The following is a 21,126-nucleotide window of genomic DNA, read 5'->3' on the forward strand; positions in this document are numbered from 1 at the left end:
ATAAATCATATCCTCGGGACTACACACACAACCAGGAGCAAGAGTGTTATACCAAGTCTTAGCATCACCCTTTAACGGGAACGGAAATAATTTGAAAATATAATAATGCAAATCTTCTCATCATGACCATGGAAAGGATCAAGAGTGCTATGTCATTCAACTTAGTAAGATGTGCCACAACAGTTTCAGTTTCATAACCATGGAAAGGATTAGATTCAACCAAAGTAATTAACTCTGGGTTAAGAGAGAATTCATAATCCTTATCATCAACAAAGATAGGTGAAGTAGCAAACTTAGGATCACATTGCATTCTAGCATTCAAAGATTTTTCTTTCAGTTTGCATAATAATTTCTTAAGATCATCCCAATCATTACAAGCAAGGAAGTCTCTAGTTGTCTCCTCATCCATAACATCACCTTCCAGTACCTTTGGCAATTCATATCTAGGAGAACTAGGTCTAATAGGTGTTTCAAGATTTTCAGTTTCAAGCTCTTCATCAGTTTCAACAATTTCATCAGTTTCAACATTCTCAAAAGCTTTAGTTCTAGCAAGTTATTCATCAAGAAATTCACCTAGTGGCACATTATCATCAAGCAAGGTACTAGCATCATCATGAATATCATTCATAGCAAGTGGCATCATCAATAACTTGCGACATATCAGGATTAATAGCATGTGGTGGTGTTGCAAGTTTACTTATAATAGAAGGTGAATCAAGTGAAGAGCTAGATGGCAGTTCCTTACCTCTCATCGTCTTAGAGGGAAAAATCTTAGTCATAGCATCCTTCAGATTCTTCATAGTGATAATTTGATAATAATCCCAAGTGACTCAACAAATATAGCTATGCTCCCCGACAACGGCGCTAGAAAAAGGTCTTGATAACCCACAAGTATAGGGGATCGCAACAGTTTTCGAGGGTAGAGTATTCAACCCAAATTTATTGATTTGACACAAGGGGAGCCAAAGAATACTTGCAAGTATTAGTAGCTGAGTTGTCAATTCAACCACACCTGGAGATTAATTATCCGCAACAAAGTGATCAGTAGCAAAGTAGTATGATAGTTTTGATAGTAGTAGCAATAGCAGTAGTAACAATAGCAGTAGTAACTTAGCAAGAACAATATAAGATAAATCCGTAGGCATTATATCGGTGAATTCGTTGGATGATATTCATCATATAACAATCATAACCTTGGGCGATACAGCACTAGCTCTAGTTCATAAATATAATGTACGCATGTATTCTGTAAATAGTCATACGTGCTTATGGAAAGAACTTGCATGACATCTTTTGTCCTACCCTCCCATGGCAGCGGGGTCCGATTGGAAACTAAGGGATATTAAGGCCTCCTTTTAATAGAGAAACGGAACAAAGCACTAACACACGGTGAATACATGAATTCCTCAAACTACGGTCATCACCGGTAAGTGTCCCGACTTCTGTCACTCCGGGTTTGCCGGATCATAACACGTAGTAGGTGACTATAACTTGCAAGATCGGATCTAGAACATAGATATAATAGTGATAACATAAACGGTTCAGATCTAAAATCATGGCAACCCGGTGCAAAGTGACAAGCATTAAGCATGGCAAAGTCATAGCAGCATCAATCTCAGAACAAAATGGATACTAGGGATCAAGCCCTAACAAAAGTAACTCGATTACATGATGAATCTCATCCAACTCCTCACCGACCAACGAGCCTACGAAGGAATTACTCAGTCTCGGTGGGGAGCATCATGGAATTGTCAATAGAGAAGGGTTGGTGATGACGAAGATCGAAGATCCCCCTCTTTGGAGCCCCAAACGGACTCCAAATATGGCCTCCTGATGAAGAACAGGAGGTGGCGGTGGCTTGGTCTCGTGAAACGCGATAATTCTTTCTCCCTGATTTTCCCTCCAAAAATGTGAATTTATAGCGTTGGAATCAGGGTCTGCAGGGTCGCCAGGTGGGGACAACCCACCTGGGCGCGCCTGGAGGGGGGCGCCCTAGTGGGTTGTCCCACCCAGGTGCCCCCCTCCGGTGGTTCTTGGCTCCAGAAATTATCTTTATTTGTATAAAAATTCCTCGCAAAGTTTCGTTCCAATCAAAGAACTTTTATTTCTGCACAAAAAACAACACCATGGTAGTTCTACTGAAAACAGCGTCAGTCCGGGTTAGTTTCATTCAAATCATGCAAATTAGATTCCAAAACAAGAGGAAAAGTGTTAGGAAAAGTACATACTACAGAGACGTATCATCCCCCCCTCTAGTCAACCATATCTATCTTTTCAGCTTCCATGGTCAAATTTTCTCAGTTCAAAAAAAATTGGCTCAACCAAGCATTATATTTAGGGACATTTACATCTATGCCCCTAATTTGCGCCCACTCTCAGATTTACCCCTAATTTCAAAGCCTGCTCAAATTTTCCCCTCCGCTGTTAGGTGCACTTACAGAAATACCCTTATGTGTCGTTACCGTCCGGTCAAAGCAGGTCAAAGCCGGTCAAAGGGCTTTGACCGTCCTGAAAAACATAGCAAAAAAATTCTAAAAAATCTGAAAATTTGTGGGATCAAAGATACTCAAGTTTGCAAGGTGCGTGAAAAGTTTCGTGCTGTTTGTACATTCCAGGAGCTCGTGTCAGAGGAAAAACAATAAATATGTAAGCCTGTGAACAATAAATTCAAAAAATAGCAAGAAAATTCAAAAAAAATGAATTTTTTTGGCATCAAAGAGGCGCGAGTCTGCAAGCTGCGTGCAAATTTTTGTTGTGTTTGGACATTGGAGGGGCTTGTGGAGAAAAAAACAAAATTTGGCTCGGGAAAAAACTTGGGAAAAAATGACTATTTTGTTGTTTCTTGCTAGAGCTCCTCGCATGTCATTTGATCACAAAAACTTGCAACCACCTTGTGCACCCAAGCCACTTTGATGCCAAAAACTTTCATATTTTTTTAAATTTTCTTGCTATTTTATTTCAAATTTATTGTTCACAAGCATGCAGATTAACTATTTTTCCTCGCCACGAGCTTCTGGAATGTCCAAATGGCACAAAAATTTGCACACACCTTGGGCACATGAGTATCTTCGATCTCACAAAAATTTAGATTTTCTAGATTTTTTTTGCTATTTTTTTAAGATGGTCAAAGCTGTTTGACCGGACAGTAACAGCGCAGAAGGGCATTTCTATAAGGGCACCTAACAGCGGAGGGGCAAATTTGAGCAGGCTTTCGAATTAGGGGTATATCTGATTAGGTGGTTCGAGTTAGGGACAGAAATGCAAATGGCCCTTATATTTATCTTAAACAAAAAAGTTGTTTGTTAAAAACTTAGTGTGTTAAAAATGTTGTTTGTTAGAAACACTTCTTTTTCCCATGTTAATTGGGTGCTTAAATTCATATGTACCGTTTTATAACAAATGTTTTCTTCTTAGTCATGGCAAATTCTTTTTCTACTACTCCTTTTTTTACTCGAGTGTGTGGTCAAATATCCGGATAGCCTAGTTTCTCTCTAAAGTCTCCCAAGTTTGGTTCACTAAACAGGCTTGAGAAGCACTCCACCTTTGGAAAAAGGAGGTTGAAGCCAAAGGCCGACCCACTTGGAGTCCAGAGATCGGATGTGTCATGTTAAAGTACAACGGAAGCACAAATTAATTTGAAGACCAATTTTAGATTGGCATCAAAAGTCTTGATTTAACTTAGACGTAAAGTTTTTATGTAAGTTTTTTGGTTTTATGAGCATAACTCTCACAATACGATGCTAGACGCCTTTAAAGCATCGGTAATATTAACGAGGGGTTGTCGATAAAGCCGACCCCACCAAAAGCCAATGTACTCCATGGAGTCATTGGCAAAACGTCATCGGTATTTTGCACTTACATGCATTGATTTTTACATGATTGGTCAATAGCTGGATTGCCCGGCTCCTGTGCTTATCCCTTACGTTTCGGCTTTGTTCGGCTAGGGGGTAAAGGGAGAACCATTGCGTTTGTTACTTCTGGTTCGACCAGTCAAGTACCTCAGATGGATAAAGCCGAAAGCTTACTGTCACAATACGTGTAAATCTATCGGCAAACCGCATGCAGCATTAAACTCTATATAGCCGATAGAGGCTATCCATGTAAAATGAAGGGCTTTTATTTTTGGAAAAAGCCAAAGTGTAGGTGGTTTGACCTTGGACGATCTGAGGATTTCACATATACCAGGGTCTACTAAGTTACCCCCAAACGAACACTCGTAAGACTAAGTATGTTGTAGCCCTAAGGTCTGATTTCCTTGTTTCTACCGATACAACTGCCTCCGAGCACTGAGACGTCGGCTAAGAGTTGCAATCAGAAAGGAAACACCCTAAGTAGTTTCTACTAAGGGGTGGAAGCCGACGACTGGCCAACTACACATCTTAAGCATCCATGGTCGACTCAAAATAACATATAGCATAAAGCTGCAAAATATAGCTTAAAAGTTGACTCTCACAAACATGCACAAATTTGATCGGCCGATTGGAAATATTAAACTCAAAGGTTGCTTGTGTAAAACAAAGGACTTTTTGAAAAGTCACAAAGCTTTCTTTCATAAAGGTGCTTGGCTTGTCTAAGGTCGCTAATAGAAAAGAAGTTTGTACGTCTTTGAAAAAATTGTGCAGTACTTACCTCGACTTCTTGGTATAATACACTTTAGACCTATAAAATAGTCCAATAAACTGTATTGGGGGCTCTTTGAGGCACCTTGGCACGGTTACCTTGGGACTCCTAGAGAGCCCAACATATCCTCAGCATTTGTATTTGTTATACGAGCGCTGCCTTCCTATAAATCGTTATAAAGCCACAATATGCATGAATTTGACTTGAGATTTTTTGCCAAGCTGGGTTGCCCGGCTCCTGTGCTTACCCCTTACATTTCCTATGAATTCGGATAAAGGGGAGCACCTGTGCGATTGTTACTTCCGGGTCAACTTGGGTACCCCAGACGGGTGAAGCCGAAAGCTAGCGGTCACAAGAATATAACTGGTCAGTAGCGGAGCAAGTGAAAATTAAGGCCTTCTTAAAGGGCACTAGACATACATTGTAGAGCCTACTTATTATGCCGAGGATATTCCTGGGTCGAGGCCTTCGAGCAAGTATATTGGGGTACTGGCTAATTCGTCATGATTAACATGACACCCCGGGAAAAGGAATTGCTGGAGGAACTATTTTTTGCCGAAGATGTGACTTGCATTAAAAAATAGCATAACTCTCTGTAAGACTTACGTTTTGACCCTATGGCTGGATTGCCTCGTTCCATAACAAATTTCACTCGGGGAATCAGGCTAATGTTGGGGAACATTTCTCGACCTCTGGCCGAGGAGGTAGTAGCTGATGGCTGGTTAACAGAGTATATCATCTACGTATATGAGCGTAAAAACAACCAAGTACATAGATGACCGTCTTCTTTTCCTCCCTGAACTTATTTGAGTTGGTTTCAGTTGGTGAAGTCATTGTTACATAAAGTCATAATTCAGCTATGAAAGAAAAAAATTCCTTGCCGGCATCTTGCAGGTTGACAGACGGGTCCTTCGGAGCTAGTCGAGGAGCTATGAAAGCAAAACTTTCCATGATGGCATCTTGTAGGTCGACCGATGGGTCCCTCAGAGCCGGCTGAGGAGCTGTTACAGCAAAAAAAAATCCACTTCATTGATGGCTAAATAAATTCTACGCCTATGTCTCGCAGTTCAACCAACGAGTCCCATGGAACCGACCTGGGTTGTACCTAGTGGTACTTCGGTTCAATAAAGATCTTTTTCGAGCCACTCTTCGGCATCTTCCCTGCCGAGCTGCACCTCAGTGATGGTGATACTCAAATGCCGACCAAACAAGTTCCCGAGGAGATACGATCCTAGGTCGGCCATGTGGCCCAACCCAAGTCTCGGCGGCTATTGCATTGGCGATTAAAATCAGAGATTCAAAGTGCAAAATAGTTTTCGGGCACATTACGATCCTCATATTGGTCGGCCGCACCCAACCTAAGTCTCGAGAGCTATTGTGCACGGTGTTGCCGTTCCTAAAGTATGATGCCGAGCAAGGACTTGATCCTCAGTTTGATTTCACGAATCGACCTCAATCTCAGGGGCTATTGGGATTGGCAGTTTTGTGTCATGCTTCAGGTGCATCTTGGATTTTAGAATGACAGACACCTTGAGGGTAAGAGTGTCAAACCCAACGAGGAGCAGAAGGAACTGACAAGCGGTTTTCAGCAAGATATTTTTTGTGGGCACTGAAATTAATGGTAACAAATAATTTGGTAGTAAGATAATTCGTAACGGGTAACAAGTCACAAGTGTAGCAAAGGTCCAGCAAGGTGGCCCAATCCTTTTTATAGCAAAGGATAAGCCTATACGGACTCTAATATAAAGCAAAGCGCTGCCGAGGACACATGGGAATTATTGTCAAGCTAGTTTTCATAATGCTCATACGATTCGCGTTTGTTACTTTAATAATTTGATATGTGGGTGGACTGGTGCTTGGGTGTTGTCCTTACCGATGAGGACACCAATACCATTGTTACACCCACAGCCCCTACTGCTACATATACTGGACCAATTACTAGAGCTCACGTACGCCAATTAAATTATCAGGTACTTTCATTTCTTGGTAATGATTCTAATGTTCATGAGAATATGATGCTGCCTAAATTGGATACATTTGTTTTGCTTACAAATGAAGGGCCTGGCATGGATAAGAGGGATGAACACTAGAGCAAGACCAAGCATGGAGATGATGGCATGCGCAAGGGGAACAAGAACGGAGTTGCAAGTGATGATTTCAGGACTTTGAAGCCACCATAAGGAGGGCATGAAGCCTTGGACAAAATATACAAGATGCCACTTCATAAATTTCCTCCAGAGGCTATTCTAGGTGCTGCGTCACCTTATTATTGGGCCAGGCCCATGTAATTTCGAAATACTTAAGTATAGGCTGTTTTTAGAGTCCGTATGTGTGTGGAAACAAGAGTTAGGGTTGGTTTCGGACCCCTCCTCCAAGGGCCACGAAATCCCCCCCCCCCTCTTGCTCCATATATACAGCCCTTAGGGTGTCATTTAGACTTCGGGTTTTGTTTAGATTAAAAGGTCTTCATAGCTACAACTTTACGTACTTCATTTGTGTTCAACGACCAGACCAAGACGTCACAGAACCCCACCTTGATCAATAAAGCTTTCATCTTATATTCGCAATATCCAGATTGCAATATCAGTTTCTTGCTTGTTCTTCATCTTGCTCGAAAGAAATAGACCCTCGTGGTCAGGTTGATCGTGCTCCGGCATGGTCAATAACCCTCGGAAGTTGGTTTAGCGATTGCTAAGGCGCGACGTCTCGCGCGTTCGTAGTCGGATTGTCAAGGTCGACCCCCATAGAAAGTGATAGCCACCATCTCATCGAAACATCAGGACACCTTCGCCTCTATCAAGTGGTATCATATATCTAGGTTGCTCAGTGAGATTTTACATTTTTTCATAGTAAAAAAATTTAGGTTTATTTCATCATATGCAAACCGATCTGAGCCTTTGCATAGTCTTTTCAGTATTTTGCTTATTTGAATTTGCGGTTACATCGTCGTGTCAAGTTGCTGGTCTTAGCATCTAGTTTCCCTTAGAGTTTTGAGCTCTGTTCACAAGTTGTCACGCTGCCGCCGCACCATCGTCATCGCTCCGGCCATATACCACCACCACCAACATATTCCTTTCCGCTGCCATATACATCCGCCTGTCCACCACCAATCCGAGTCCACATATACATCCGCCTGTCCACCACCAATCCGAGTCCACATATACATCCACCTGTCCACCACCAATTCGAGTCCACATATCTTACCACCATATATCCACCACCAATCCGAGTTCCTTTCATATTAGGTTTGTTTTCGAGATCCATCTAATTTCTGATTCGTGTTTCCTTGCCTGAGTAGGTTTCAGAAAAAAGAGGAGCACAAGCAAAAAAAGAGCGCAAAAAAGCAGAGCGAAAAATATATTCTAGAGTGTGCTTTTCCCTTGTTTACGTGCCGCGCCATGATTTTGTTCGTGTTCTAGGCTCGCGTCTCTAGTACGGTGTAGCCTAGGACCAGCACAGTACTATCGTTGAGCGTTTATTCAACTTTGCATCTCTGAATTGATTATTACTGACATTTTTGCTACCATTTAATAAGCCTTCCCAGCTCCACATACATCTACATCATGCGTTTGACACCACCTGGTAATCGCTCTCTCCAATCTTTGAGAGTTTTGACTATAACGGTTGCCGATCACCACCTGCTGCTGGGTAAGAACTGGTAAGAATTTGAGATTCACTTGCCGGATTTGTGATACACGACCACCACCACCACTTCCTAGTAGTCTGTAGGATCATATTCTAGTGTGTTTCTATTGCTACTAACCATGGCAAGATCACAAGCCTATGATACTGATTGGGAGAACATGACGAACGAAGAGCTACATGATAAATTTCTACAAATGATGAGTGGATAGGTGCAAGATGTTCTAAACAGATTTGAAGAGGCTATGGAGAAGATAGATGGAATTGAGAAGACATTCGAAACAAAGCTCGATAACAAGTTTAATGAATTGCTCGCGCGTCTTCCACAACCACCGCCGGCTACACCTATCGCATCTCTACAACAACAACAACAACAACAACAACAACATCGCCTTCCAAATCAAGTGGGACGAGCACTTCACGTTCCGATTGACCGTGGTCAAACTTTTGGTGCCGCTGCACCTCCTGTTGATGCTTTTGTGGCTCCTGCTGCTGCTGCTGAGGAAGACGATTATGTGGGCGATTACGAGGATGAGGTTGATCAAAATTACAACTACGTGCACCCACCAGCACCAGGTCATCCACATGCAAATAATCGCAATGGTAGGGCTGCATTACCAGCTCAGGTACGAGATCATGACCATCTTCCTAAACTGAAATTTAATATTTCACCATTTGAGGGTAGATATGTTCCTGATATATATCTTACTTGGGAGTTAGAAACTAAACAACGTTTTACATGTTTACAATATCCCGACGAGAGACGTGTTGTTGCTGATGTTTGTGCTTTCACTAGTTTTGCATGTGTATGGTGGTCTGAACATTGTAGATTATATCCTATTCCAGCTACTTGAGCTGCTTTGTAAACTGCTATGCGTACTCGTTGGGTTCCACCATATTATCTATGTGAATTACTTCAAAAATTGCAGCGCTTAAGACAAGGAAAAAATTATGTAGAAGAATATTATCAGGAATTACAAACTGGCATGATTAGATGTGGTATTGTTGAGGAGAATGAAGCTATGCTTGCACGTTTTATGGGTGGATTAAATAGAGAGATTCAGACCATTCTAGAGTATAATTCTTGGCGCATCGCTACCCAACCGTGCACCATACCGTACCAATCCAGAGGAGACGAAGGAGATTATGCGTCAAGTTTAGGAGCTGCTCGACAAAGGTTATATACGAGAATCCCTTAGTCCTTGTGTTGTTCCTATTATTGTAGTGCCGAAAAAGGATGGTACATCGCGTATGTGTGTTGATTGGAGAGGCATTAATAATATTACTATTCCTTATCGTCATCCTATTCCTAGGCTAGATGATATGCTTGATGAATCGAGTGGCTCTACAATATTCTCCAAAGTTGATTTGCGTAGTGGATACCATCAAATTCGTATGAAATTAGGGGATGAATGGAAAACAACATTTAAAACTAAGTTTGGATTATATGAGTGGTTAGTCATGCCTTTTGGGTTAACTAATGCACCTAGTACTTTCATGAGATTAATGAACAAAGTTTTACGAGCTTTCATTGGACGATTTGTGGTAGTCTATTTTGATGATATACTGATTTATAGCAAATCTTTGGAAGAACATTTCAAACATTTACGTGTTGTTTTTATTGCTCTACGCGATGGACATTTGTTTGGTAACCTTGGGAAGTGCACCTTTTGCACCTACCGAGTATCTTTCCTTGGCTATATTGTTACTCCACAGGGAATTGAAGTTGATAAAGCCAAGATTGAAGCTATTGAGAGTTGGCCGCAGCCCAAAACGGTAACACAGGTGAGAAGTTTTCTTGGCCTCGCTAGATTCTATAGGCGTTTTGTGAGAGATTTCAGCACCATTGTTGCACCTCTCAATGAGCTTACAAAGAAGGATGTGCCTTTTGTTTGGGGTACTGCACAGGAAGAAGCCTTCACGGTATTGAAAGATAAGTTGACACATGCTCCTTTAAACCAACTTCCTGATTTTAATAAGACTTTTGTGCTTGCATGTGATGCTAGTGGAATTGGGTTAGGAGGTGTGTTATTACAAGATGGAAAACATGTTGGATACTTTTCTGAAAACTTGAGTAGGCCTAGTCTGAATTATTCTACTTATGATAAAGAATTATATGCTCTTGTTCGGACTTTAGAAACATGGCAACAGTATTTATGACCCAAAGAATTTGTTATACATTCTGATCATGAATCTTTGGAACATATTAAAATTCAACCTAAAATGAATTGTAGACATGCTAAATGGGTTGAATTCATTGAGACTTTCCCTTATGTCATTAAACACAAGAAGGGCAAAGAAAATGTTATTGCTGATGCATTGTCTCGTCGCTATACTATGCTTTCACAACTTGACTTCAAAATATTTGGTTTGGAGACCATCAAAGACCAATATGTGCATGATGCTAATTTTAAAGATGTAATGCAGAATTTTAAAGAAGAAAGAACGTGGAACAAGTTTGTCGTTAATGATGGATTAGTGTTTCGTGCTAACAAGCTATGCATTCCAGCTAGATCCATTCGTCTTTTGTTATTGCAGGAGGCACATGAAGGAGGATTAATGGGAACTTTAGCATGAAGAAGATAGAGGATATACTTGCTACACATTTCTTTTGGCAAAAGATGAGACGGGATGTTGAGTGTTTTGTTGCTCACTGCAATACATGTCAAAAAGCTAAGTCACGACTAAATCCTCATGGTTTATATATGCCTTTGCCTGTACCTAGTGTTCCTTGGGAGGATATATCTATCGACTTTGTTTTAGGTTTACCTCGAACAAAGAAGGGGAGGGATAGCATATTTCTTGTCGTGGATAGGTTCTCGAAAATGGCACACTTTATACCATGTCATAAAAGCGATGATGCTTTTAATGTTGTTGATTTGTTCTTTCGTGAAATTATTCACTTGCATGGTGTGCCAAATACTATTGTTTCAGATCGTGATGCTAAATTTCTTAGCCACTTTTGGAGATGTTTATGGGCTAAGTTGGGGACTAAACTACTTTTTAGTACTACTTGTCACCCCCAAACTGATAGACATACTGAAGTAGTCAATAGAACAGTGTCTACTAAGCTTAGGGCTATTTTGAAGAATAATAAGAAAATGTGGGGAGAATGTTTGCCTCATATTGAATTTTCTTATAATCCTTCATTGCATTCTACTACTAAGATGTCCCCTTTTGAAATTGTGTATGGTTTCCTACATTGTGCACCTATTGATTTGTTGCCTCTTCCATCTTCGGAGAAGGTTAATTTTGATGCTAAACAACATGCTGAATTGATTTTAAAAATGCATGAGTTAACTAAGGAAAACATTGAGCGTATGAATGCTAAATATAAACTTGCTGATAGAGGCATAGGTGTCCCGTCTTTTGATGAGATGTTGGCTATCGTTTTGGAAGATGTCGAATTTGATGATCCAACTACGAACGTGTGAGGATGTCGCGCCTTAGCAATCGCTAAACCAACTCCGGGAGATTATTGACCACGAAGGTCTATTTCCTGCAGGCAAACAAAGAACAAGCAAGAAACTAAGATTGCAATCTGGATATTGCGAGTATAAGAGGAAAGCTTTATTGATCAAGGTGGGGTTCTGTGACGCCTTTGTCTGGTCGTTGAACACAAACGAAGTATGCGAAGTTGCAGCTGTGGCGAACTTTAATCTAAACAAAATCCAAAGTCTAAACGATGCCCTAAGGCCTATATATATGGAGGAAGAGGGGGGAATTTCATGGCCCTTGGAGGAGGGGTCCGAACCAACCCTAAATCCTGTTTCCCCACACATACGGACTCTAAAAATAGCCTATACTCAAGTATTTCGAAATTACATGGGCCTGGCCCAATAATAAGGTGATGTAGCACCTATAATAGCCTCTAGACGAAATTTATGAAGTGGCATCTTGTATATTTCGTCCAAGGCTTCACGCACTCATTATGGTGGCTTCAAAGTCCTAAAATCATCACTTGTAACTCTGTTCTTGTTCCCCTTGCACCTGCCATCATCTCCATGCTTGATCTTGCTCCAATGGTCATCCTTCTTGTCCAAGCTAGGCCCTTCATTTGTAAGCAAGACAAATGTAACCAATTTAGGCAGCATCATATTCTCACGAACATTAGAATCATTACCAAGAAATGAAAGTACCTGGTAATTTGGCATGCGCGAGCTCTAGTAATTGGTCATGTATATGTATCAGTAGGGGATGTGGGTGTAACTTTGTTAGTGATGTCCTCATCACTTGCTGGAGATAAGGGTAGAAAACATGTTCTGTTTGCACCTAGTGATCTTGTTTGGTTACATTTGCGTAAGGATAGATTTCCTAATTTGCGCAAATCAAAGCTAATGCCACGTGCTGATGGTCCTTTTAAGGTGTTAGAGAAGATAAATGATAATGCATATAAACTTGAGCTGCCTGCGGATTTTGGCGTTAGACCCACTTTTAACATTGCAGATTTGAAGCCTTATTTGGGTGAGGAAGATGAGCTTCCGTCAAGGACGACTTCATTTCAAGAAGGGGAGGATGACGAGGACATCAATACCATTGTTACACCCACGGCCCCTACTGCTACATATATTGGACCAATTACTAGAGCTCGCGCACGACTATTAAATTATCAAGTACTTTCATTTATTGGTAATGATTCTAATGTTCATGAGAATATGATGCTGCCTAAATTGGATACATTTGTTTTGCTTACAAATGAAGGGTCTGGCATGCATAAGAGGGATGAAGACTGGAGCGAGACCAAGCAAGGAGATGATGGCATGCGCCAGGGGAACAAGAACGGAGTTGCAAGAGATGATTTCAGGACTTCGAAGCCACCATAATGAGTGCATGAAGCCTTGGATGAAATATACAAGATGCCACTTCATAAATTTCGTCCAGAGGATATTCTAGGTGCTGCGTCACCTTATTATTAGGCCAGGCCCATGTAATTTCGAAATACTTAAGTATAGGCTGTGTTTACAGTCTGTATGTGTGGGGAAACAAGAGTTAGGGTTGGTTTCGGACCCCTCCTCCAAGGGCCACGAAATTCCCCCCTCTTCCTCCATATATACAGCCCTTAGGGCATCATTTAGACTTTGGGTTTTGTTTAGATTAAAAGTTCGCCATAGCTGCAACTTCGCATACTTCGTTTGTGTTCAATGACCAGACCAAGACGTCACAGGACCCCACCTTGACCAATAAAGTTTTCATTTTATATTCGCAATATCCAGATTGCAATCTCAGTTTCTTGCTTGTTCTTCATTTTGCTCGCAGGAAATAGACCCTTGTGGTCAGGTTGATCGTGCTTGTAACACCCCCAGTGTCACGCAAGAGTAATCCCTTGTTAATGGTGCCATGTCATCATGTTACTGTTGCTAACCTTCACTTGATCCAAATCACCATTTAAATTCAAATCCAATCTAAGGTCAAAATTCAAATTTGTCAAACTTCAAATTAAAAAATGTTCAAGGTGTGGCAAATAATCCCTAGATATTTGTCATGTTGGAAACAACCTCTTTTGGATTCCCAAAGTGCCCCTGGAAATTATTTAGTGGTCCGGGAGCATTTAAAATTGGCCTTTTCAATTTCTATAAATGGTTAGACATCTCCTTTTCACTCCATACTTTTTGTTTCCATCTCATTATATCGTGCTAGAATTATGTGCCAAGTTTTGATCAAAACAAAACCCATTTGGTACAAAAAGAAAATGCAAAACAGGTCAATAAAAAGAAAAGTAGTAAAGGAAAGCTAAAAATAAAAAGAGGGAAAAGAGCCTACTGTGCACTGGGCCAAGTGCACAGTGGCGGCCCAGCCTGCCTCCCCCCCCCCCGTTGTCTTCTTCCTCGCTACAGAGAAGCAGGGGAGGTGGCGGCCATCCACCGGCCAAGGCGTCACTGTGTCGGCCATCCGCCGCTCCCCGGCGAGGATAAGCCATGCCCCATGTAGCAACCAGACCTCAAACAGTCTGATCTCTGTGCTCCGGTGTCATCCCTGGATCAGTAGTGCTGACACCACACAATACTCAAAGGATTTATAGAAGAGTAGCAATCACACACTTATTACATCGAGTGTCTCAAAAGAGAACTTATTACAATAAATATGGCTTAAGGCCATCTAATAATGATAACAGCGGAAGGCTTGGAAGATAAGTGAGTCCATCAACTCCAACGGCATCACTGAGTATAGAACCACGACCTAAAAACTCCTTATTCATCGTCTGAAAAGTCTGCAACATTAACGTTGCAGCCCGAGAACGGGTCAGCACATGGAATATGCTGGCAAGGTAACACATAGGGAGTGACGGAATGAAACAACTATACTATATGCATATTTGGCTGGTGGAAAGCTCTATGGTTATAGTTTTTTGCGTAAAGCCAATTTTTCCCTACTTCAAAGGAATAAATTTAATTACTATCATGGTGGTTGTTAAACATTGAGAATGGTTGACAGCATTCTCAATCCCAATTAAGCATCATCATTTAACAAACCCAACAAAATTAACTTTAGTGTAACATGTTGAGATTCACATGATAATCCAGGTACTAGATACTCAAGATGTCCATAACCGGGGACACGGCTAACCATGATTAGTTTATTACACTCTGCAGAGGTTTGCGCACTTTTCCCCACAAGACTCGATCGCCTCCGTTGGATTTCTCGCACTACATGGTGTTTGAGAAACGGATGACCGAGGCACAGTCTTTCAGAAATGCTAGCACCTTACGATGGATAGACCGGTACACCTACTTTCCCCTACATCTGCTAGTCTAACCTGTAAGAGTTCGCACGACTTAATCAACTATGCCAGAACCCATAATGGCTTGTGGCTGCACACGGAAGTTTCTAGTATGAATAATCTCATGATCCCTTTGAGCCTGGGTGGCGGTCCACCTTAGATAAACCATTAATTAACAATCTCACATCTGTCATGGATATCACTCACCCAATCCACGTCTACTAGCATAGCATGGCATAATAAGCAAACGTAGAAATAACTCCCAAAGGTTTGATAATAAACAGGTAATAGGTACTACCTCATCTACTTCCCATCCCACAATTTAATTAGATCCTAATCATGCAATGTGTGAGGATTGATCTAATGCAATAAAACTGGGTTGTAGAAAAAAGGTATGATCAAAGTGTTACTTGCCTTGCTGATGATCCGCGAAACCTAGAGATTCAAAGTAACAGGCGGCGCACTCCGGGTATTCTATCACAGACAAACAAACAAGCATACAATAAGTACTCATCTAATGCACAGGTAAAACTCAAATAGAAGATCTAATCCGAAAGTTCAACTTAAGAACCCTGGTTTGCAAAAAGAATCAAATCGAACGTAGCAAAAGAAATCAAACGGCGAAAGAAAACAACTTCGTTCTAGTAATCTGGATCTAAGTCAAATTTTACAGTAGCAAAGACTTGTTTAAGTTAATTATTCGGAAAGAGGGTTTCGAGACGAAACTCCAGACGCTTGAATCGCCTGATTCCGATAAACGAGCAAAAAGTTATACTAAAACGAAAATCGGATCAGAAATCGCGATCAGAAAATAACCGCGGAAAATCCGACGAAAAAGAAAAACGACGAACAGATTAATCGTTAATTAACCTAATCCGAAAATGATTAAAATAATTAAAATAATATTAAAATAAAAAAATCAAAAATAAAACCGATGAAAAAAAGAAAATAAATATATATTTTTTTAAAAAAAATCGGCACGGAAGTCGAGGCGGCGACGAACCTCGGGCGGCGTGCAACTCCGGCGAGTCGGCGGCGGGTCCGGCGGCGGCGGGCTAGGGTTTCGGGCGCGGGCGCGGTTATGGGCTGGGGCACCGGGTGCCTCGCTATTTAAAGGCGCCCCCGGGCGGAGTCCCGCTCGGGTACGGCCCATAGTCGGTTTCGTTTTTTTTTTTAAATAATTACGCTCGGAAGAAAAATAAAAAGAAATACTAAACGGACTCGAAAAATCATGAAATAAATTTTCTCGGGTTTCTAAAATCAAGCCCGATAAAGTGAACATTTATTTGGGCCCAAAATACAACTTTGAAAAAACGCGTATTTTCCTAAATTCAAATAAAATACCGAAAAACTCCGAAATAAATCTTATTTGATTTTTTATTAAATCCTCAATATTTCTATATTTTGGGAAAGTCATTTTATTCCCTCTCTCATATTTTTGTAATAGAAATAATCGATGATAAAATAAATAAAATCAAATGATCCTGTTTACAACATTTGAGAAAACTCAAATATGTAAATAACGAAATCCCCAACTCTCTCCGTGGGTCCTTGAGTTGCTTAGGATTTTCTAGGATCAAAACCAAAAGCAGAATAAAATATGATATGCATGATGATCTAATGTACAAACCTACCCCCCTTAAGATGAATCTCGCCCTCGAGATTCGGGTTGGCTAGAAAATAGGTGAGGGTGGTCCTTGAGCAAATCTTCCTCTCGCTCCCAGGTGGCTTCATCCTCCGTGTGGTGGCTCCACTGAACTTTACAAAACTTGATAACCTTGCTGCGAGTAACTCGGCTGGCAAACTCGAGAATCTTGACTGGTTTCTCCTCATAGGTCAAATTGTTATCCAACTGAATTGCTTCCAATGGCACTGTGTCTCTCAAAGGTATGTCAGCCATCTCCGCGTGACACTTCTTCAACTGAGAAACGTGGAACACACCATGAACTCCTGTCAATCCTTCGGGCAATTCCAACTTGTAGGCCACTTCTCCCATACACTCCAAAACTCGATATGGCCCTACAAATCGTGGCGCTAACTTCCCCTTAACTCCAAAGTGCTTAATCCCTCGAAGTGGGGATACTCGAAGATAAGCTCTGTCTCCGACTTCGTAAACTTTCTCCTTGCATTTAGAATCTGCGTAGCTCTTCTGCCTGGACTGGGCTACCTTGAGCCTATCGCGAATCAACTTCACCTTCTGTTCAGACTCTTTAATCAGATCTGGTCCAAACAACTGGCGGTCTCCAACTTCGTCCCATGACAACGGTGTCCTGCACCTCCTTCCGTACAGAGCTTCGAAAGGGGCCATCTTCAAAATGGTCTGATAGCTATTATTGTAAGAGAACTCTGCATATGGCAAATTATCATCCCAACTAGATCCATAATCTAGCGCACAAGCTCTCAGCATATCCTCCAAAATCTGATTGACTCTCTCGGTCTGTCCATCTGTCTGCGGATGAAAAGTTGTACTAAATTCTAGCCTAGTACCCAAAGTCTCATGCAACTGCTTCCAGAACTTTGAGGTAAACTGGGTTCCTCTATCTGATACGATGCTCCTCGGAACTCCATGCAAACATACGATCCTGGTCATGTATATCTTTGCCAACTTAGCACTGGTGTAAGTGGTCTTTACTAGGATGAAATGAGCTACCTTCGTCAATCGATCAACTACAACCCAAATCGAGTCATAGCCTGAACGAGTCCTTGGTAATCCCGTGATAAAATCCATGCCTAGCTTATCCCACTTCCATTCGGGTATCGGCAATGGTTGTAACAATCCTGCTGGCTTCTGATGCTCTGCCTTTACTCTCTGGCATACATCACAAACTGCTACATACTCTGCTATATCCTTCTTCATTCCGGTCCACCAGAAAATATCCTTCAAATCCAAATACATCTTGGTATTTCCTGGGTGAATCGAATACGGTGAATCATGTGCCTCTTGCAGAATCAACTTTCTGATCTCCGGGTCATTGGGTACATAAACACGGTCTTCAAACCATAGGGTGTCGTGCTCATCCTCACGAAATCCTTTAGCTTTTCCTTGGCTCATTTTCTCTTTTATAGAAGTAATCTCCTTGTCAGTCTTCTGAGCTTTCCTGATTCTGTCCATCAAAGTTGACTGAATTTCCAACATTGCTACATAGCCTCTCGGAACTATTTCCAAACATAGTTCACAAAGATTTTCTGCTAACTCCTTGGGTATTTCTCCCGTCATTAACGTATTGACATGGCTCTTGCGGCTTAATGCATCAGCTACTACGTTAGCCTTCCCGGGAAGATAATGCAATCTCATATCATAATCCTTGATGAGCTCCAACCATCTCCTTTGTCTGAGGTTCAACTCCTTCTGCGTGAAAATGTACTTCAAACTCTTGTGATCCGTGTACACCTCACAATGGTTTCCAATGAGGAAATGTCTCCATGTCTTCAATGCATGCACTATGGCTGCTAACTCCAAATCATGCATGGCATAATTCAATTCATGAGGCTTCAGTTGTCGTGAAGCATACGAAACAACTCTTCCCTCCTGCATAAGCACTGCTCCAAGTCCTCGACGTGAAGCATCGCAATACACCTCATAATCCTTGGTTTGATCTGGCAAAATCAACACTGGTGAGGTAACCAAACGGTTCTTCAATTCCTGGAAACTAGCCTCACACTCCTTAGTCCATTTGAACTTAGTATCCTTCTTCAGCAACTCCGTCATAGGCTTCGCAATCTTTGAGAAGTTCTCAATAAATCTCCGGTAGTATCCTGCGAGTCCCAGAAAACTCCGGATCTCTCCAACGGTTATTGGTGCTTCCCAATTGGTCACAGTGATAACCTTGGTGGGGTCAACTGTTATTCCTTCTCCGGATATAACATGTCCGAGGAATCCAACTTCCTTCAACCAAAACTCACATTTGCTGAACTTAGCATATAACTGATGTTCTCTGAGCTTCTCAAGTACCAATCGCAAATGTTCTTTTTGCTCCTCTTCATTCTTTGAGAATACCAGAATATCCTCGATGAAAACCACGACGAACTTATCCAAAAACTCCATGAACACTTTGTTCATCATGTTCATAAAATAGGCAGGTGCATTAGTCAGTCCAAATGACATAACGGTATACTCATACAGTCCATATCTTGTGGTGAATGTTGTCTTAGGTATGTCCTGCTCTCGAATCTTCAACTGATGGTACCCTGATCGCAAATCGATCTTGGAAAACACTTTAGCCCCTTGCAATCGATCAAACAGATCATTGATCATTGGTAGCGGGTACTTGTTTTTGATTGTTACTTCGTTCAATCCTCGATAATCCACAACCATTCTTAACGATCCATCCTTCTTCTCCACTAGAAGTACTGGTGATCCCCAAGGCGAAGAACTTGGGCGAATGTAACCTTTATCCAGTAACTCCTTAATCTGCTTCTTAATTTCCACCAAATCTTTTGCGGGCATCCTGTATGGTCGCTTCGATATTGACCCAGTGCCTGGCAAAAGCTCAATTAAAAACTCAATGTCTCTATCTGGTGGCATGCCTGGCAACTCTTTGGGAAATTCATCAGGAAAATCCTTTACCACTGGTACTTCCTCCTGCACAACTCCTGATAAGGAATTTACTTGTGTCCTGTTTGGCGCATGTCGGGATACATACTTGATCCTTCTTCCTTCTGGCGTTGTGAGCAAAATTGTCTTACTGGCGCAATCGATGTTTCCTCCATACATCGACAGCCAATCCATACCGAGAATTACATCCAAACCTTGGGATTCCAGAATAATTAAATCCGTTGGGAAAACATGCCTTCCTATACTTAATGGCACTTGAAAACATCCTTGTCCGGCCATGTACTCTGCTCCTGGCGAGCTTACTAGCATAGGTGTTTTAAGAACCCTAGTGGGTAGGCTATAATTTTCCACAAATCCCCTTGATATGTATGAATGCGATGCACCAGTATCAAAAAGAACGAGTGCAGTATATGACTTAACCAAAAACTTACCTATTACTGCATCGGGCTGAGCTTCAACCTCCTCCACATTAACGCGGTTCACCTGTCCCCTGTTGAAAGGGTTCGGCTTCTTTCCAGAGCTTCCATTGCCGTTTTGGCCTTCAGGACATTCATTGGCATAATGTCCGGTCTTGGAACACTTGAAATAGGTGACTTGACTCAGATCTCTCTTGGCTGGGGTTGATGGGGTGTTGCGGTTCTATCCATTGCTTCCTCCATTCCCGTTACTATTCTTGGTGCCATTGTGATTGTGCGAGCTACCTACTCCATGGGTATGCTGAAAATGTCCTCCCGGTCTAGGGGTAAAGCATGGCTTCTGCTGAGCTCCTGAATTATACTTTCCTTGTCCATACTTCCTCTTGCGGTTCTCAATTTGCTGGTGCTTCCCTTCAATCATAAGAGCACGGTCTACCAACTCCTGGTAGTTGTTGAAGGTGGCTACCATCAACTGCATACTCAACTCATCATTCAGTCCTTCCAGGAATTTCTCCTGCTTAGCTGCATCCGTAGCAACGTCATCTGGGGCATAATGTGCTAGCTTACTAAACTCCTCCACATACTGGCCAACTGTCCGTCCTCCTTGGCACAAGTTACGAAACTCACGCTTCTTCATGGCCATTGCTCCTGCTGAAACATAGGCAGTACAAAAAGCCTGCTGAAACTGGTCCCATGTGACAGTGTCGACTGGGAAGGTGGCTGTGAAATTCTCCCACCAGGATGCTGCGGGTCCTTCTAACTGATGTGCGGCAAACTTCACCTTCTCCGCATCTGTGCATCCTGCTGTGGTCAACTCCCTAGCTGTCTTGCGGAGCCAATCATCTGCTACTATCGGCTCGGTGCTACTGGAAAACACCGGCGGATTCAGCCTAAGAAAACGGGCTAAGTGGTCAACAGGTGGTGGTGGTGGTGGGTTGTTGTTGTTGTTCCCCTGATTCTGATTCTGAACTAACAACTGCATCAAGGTGTTCTGCTGCTGGATCAACTGGGTGAGCTCCGGCGGAAAGGCAAAACCGGGGTCACGTCTCGGAGGCATCTGAGGGTTTAGAAAAGATGAGATATAAGAATAGAGGGGGTCTAAAGAGAAAACACTACCCATATGCACATGAGGCAAAAGCAAACAATTCACTTCATTCAATCAAACAAAGGCATAC

This window comes from Triticum urartu, chromosome 7, assembly GCF_003073215.2.
Source record: "Triticum urartu cultivar G1812 chromosome 7, Tu2.1, whole genome shotgun sequence".
NCBI classification, from domain to species: Eukaryota; Viridiplantae; Streptophyta; class Magnoliopsida; order Poales; family Poaceae; genus Triticum; species Triticum urartu.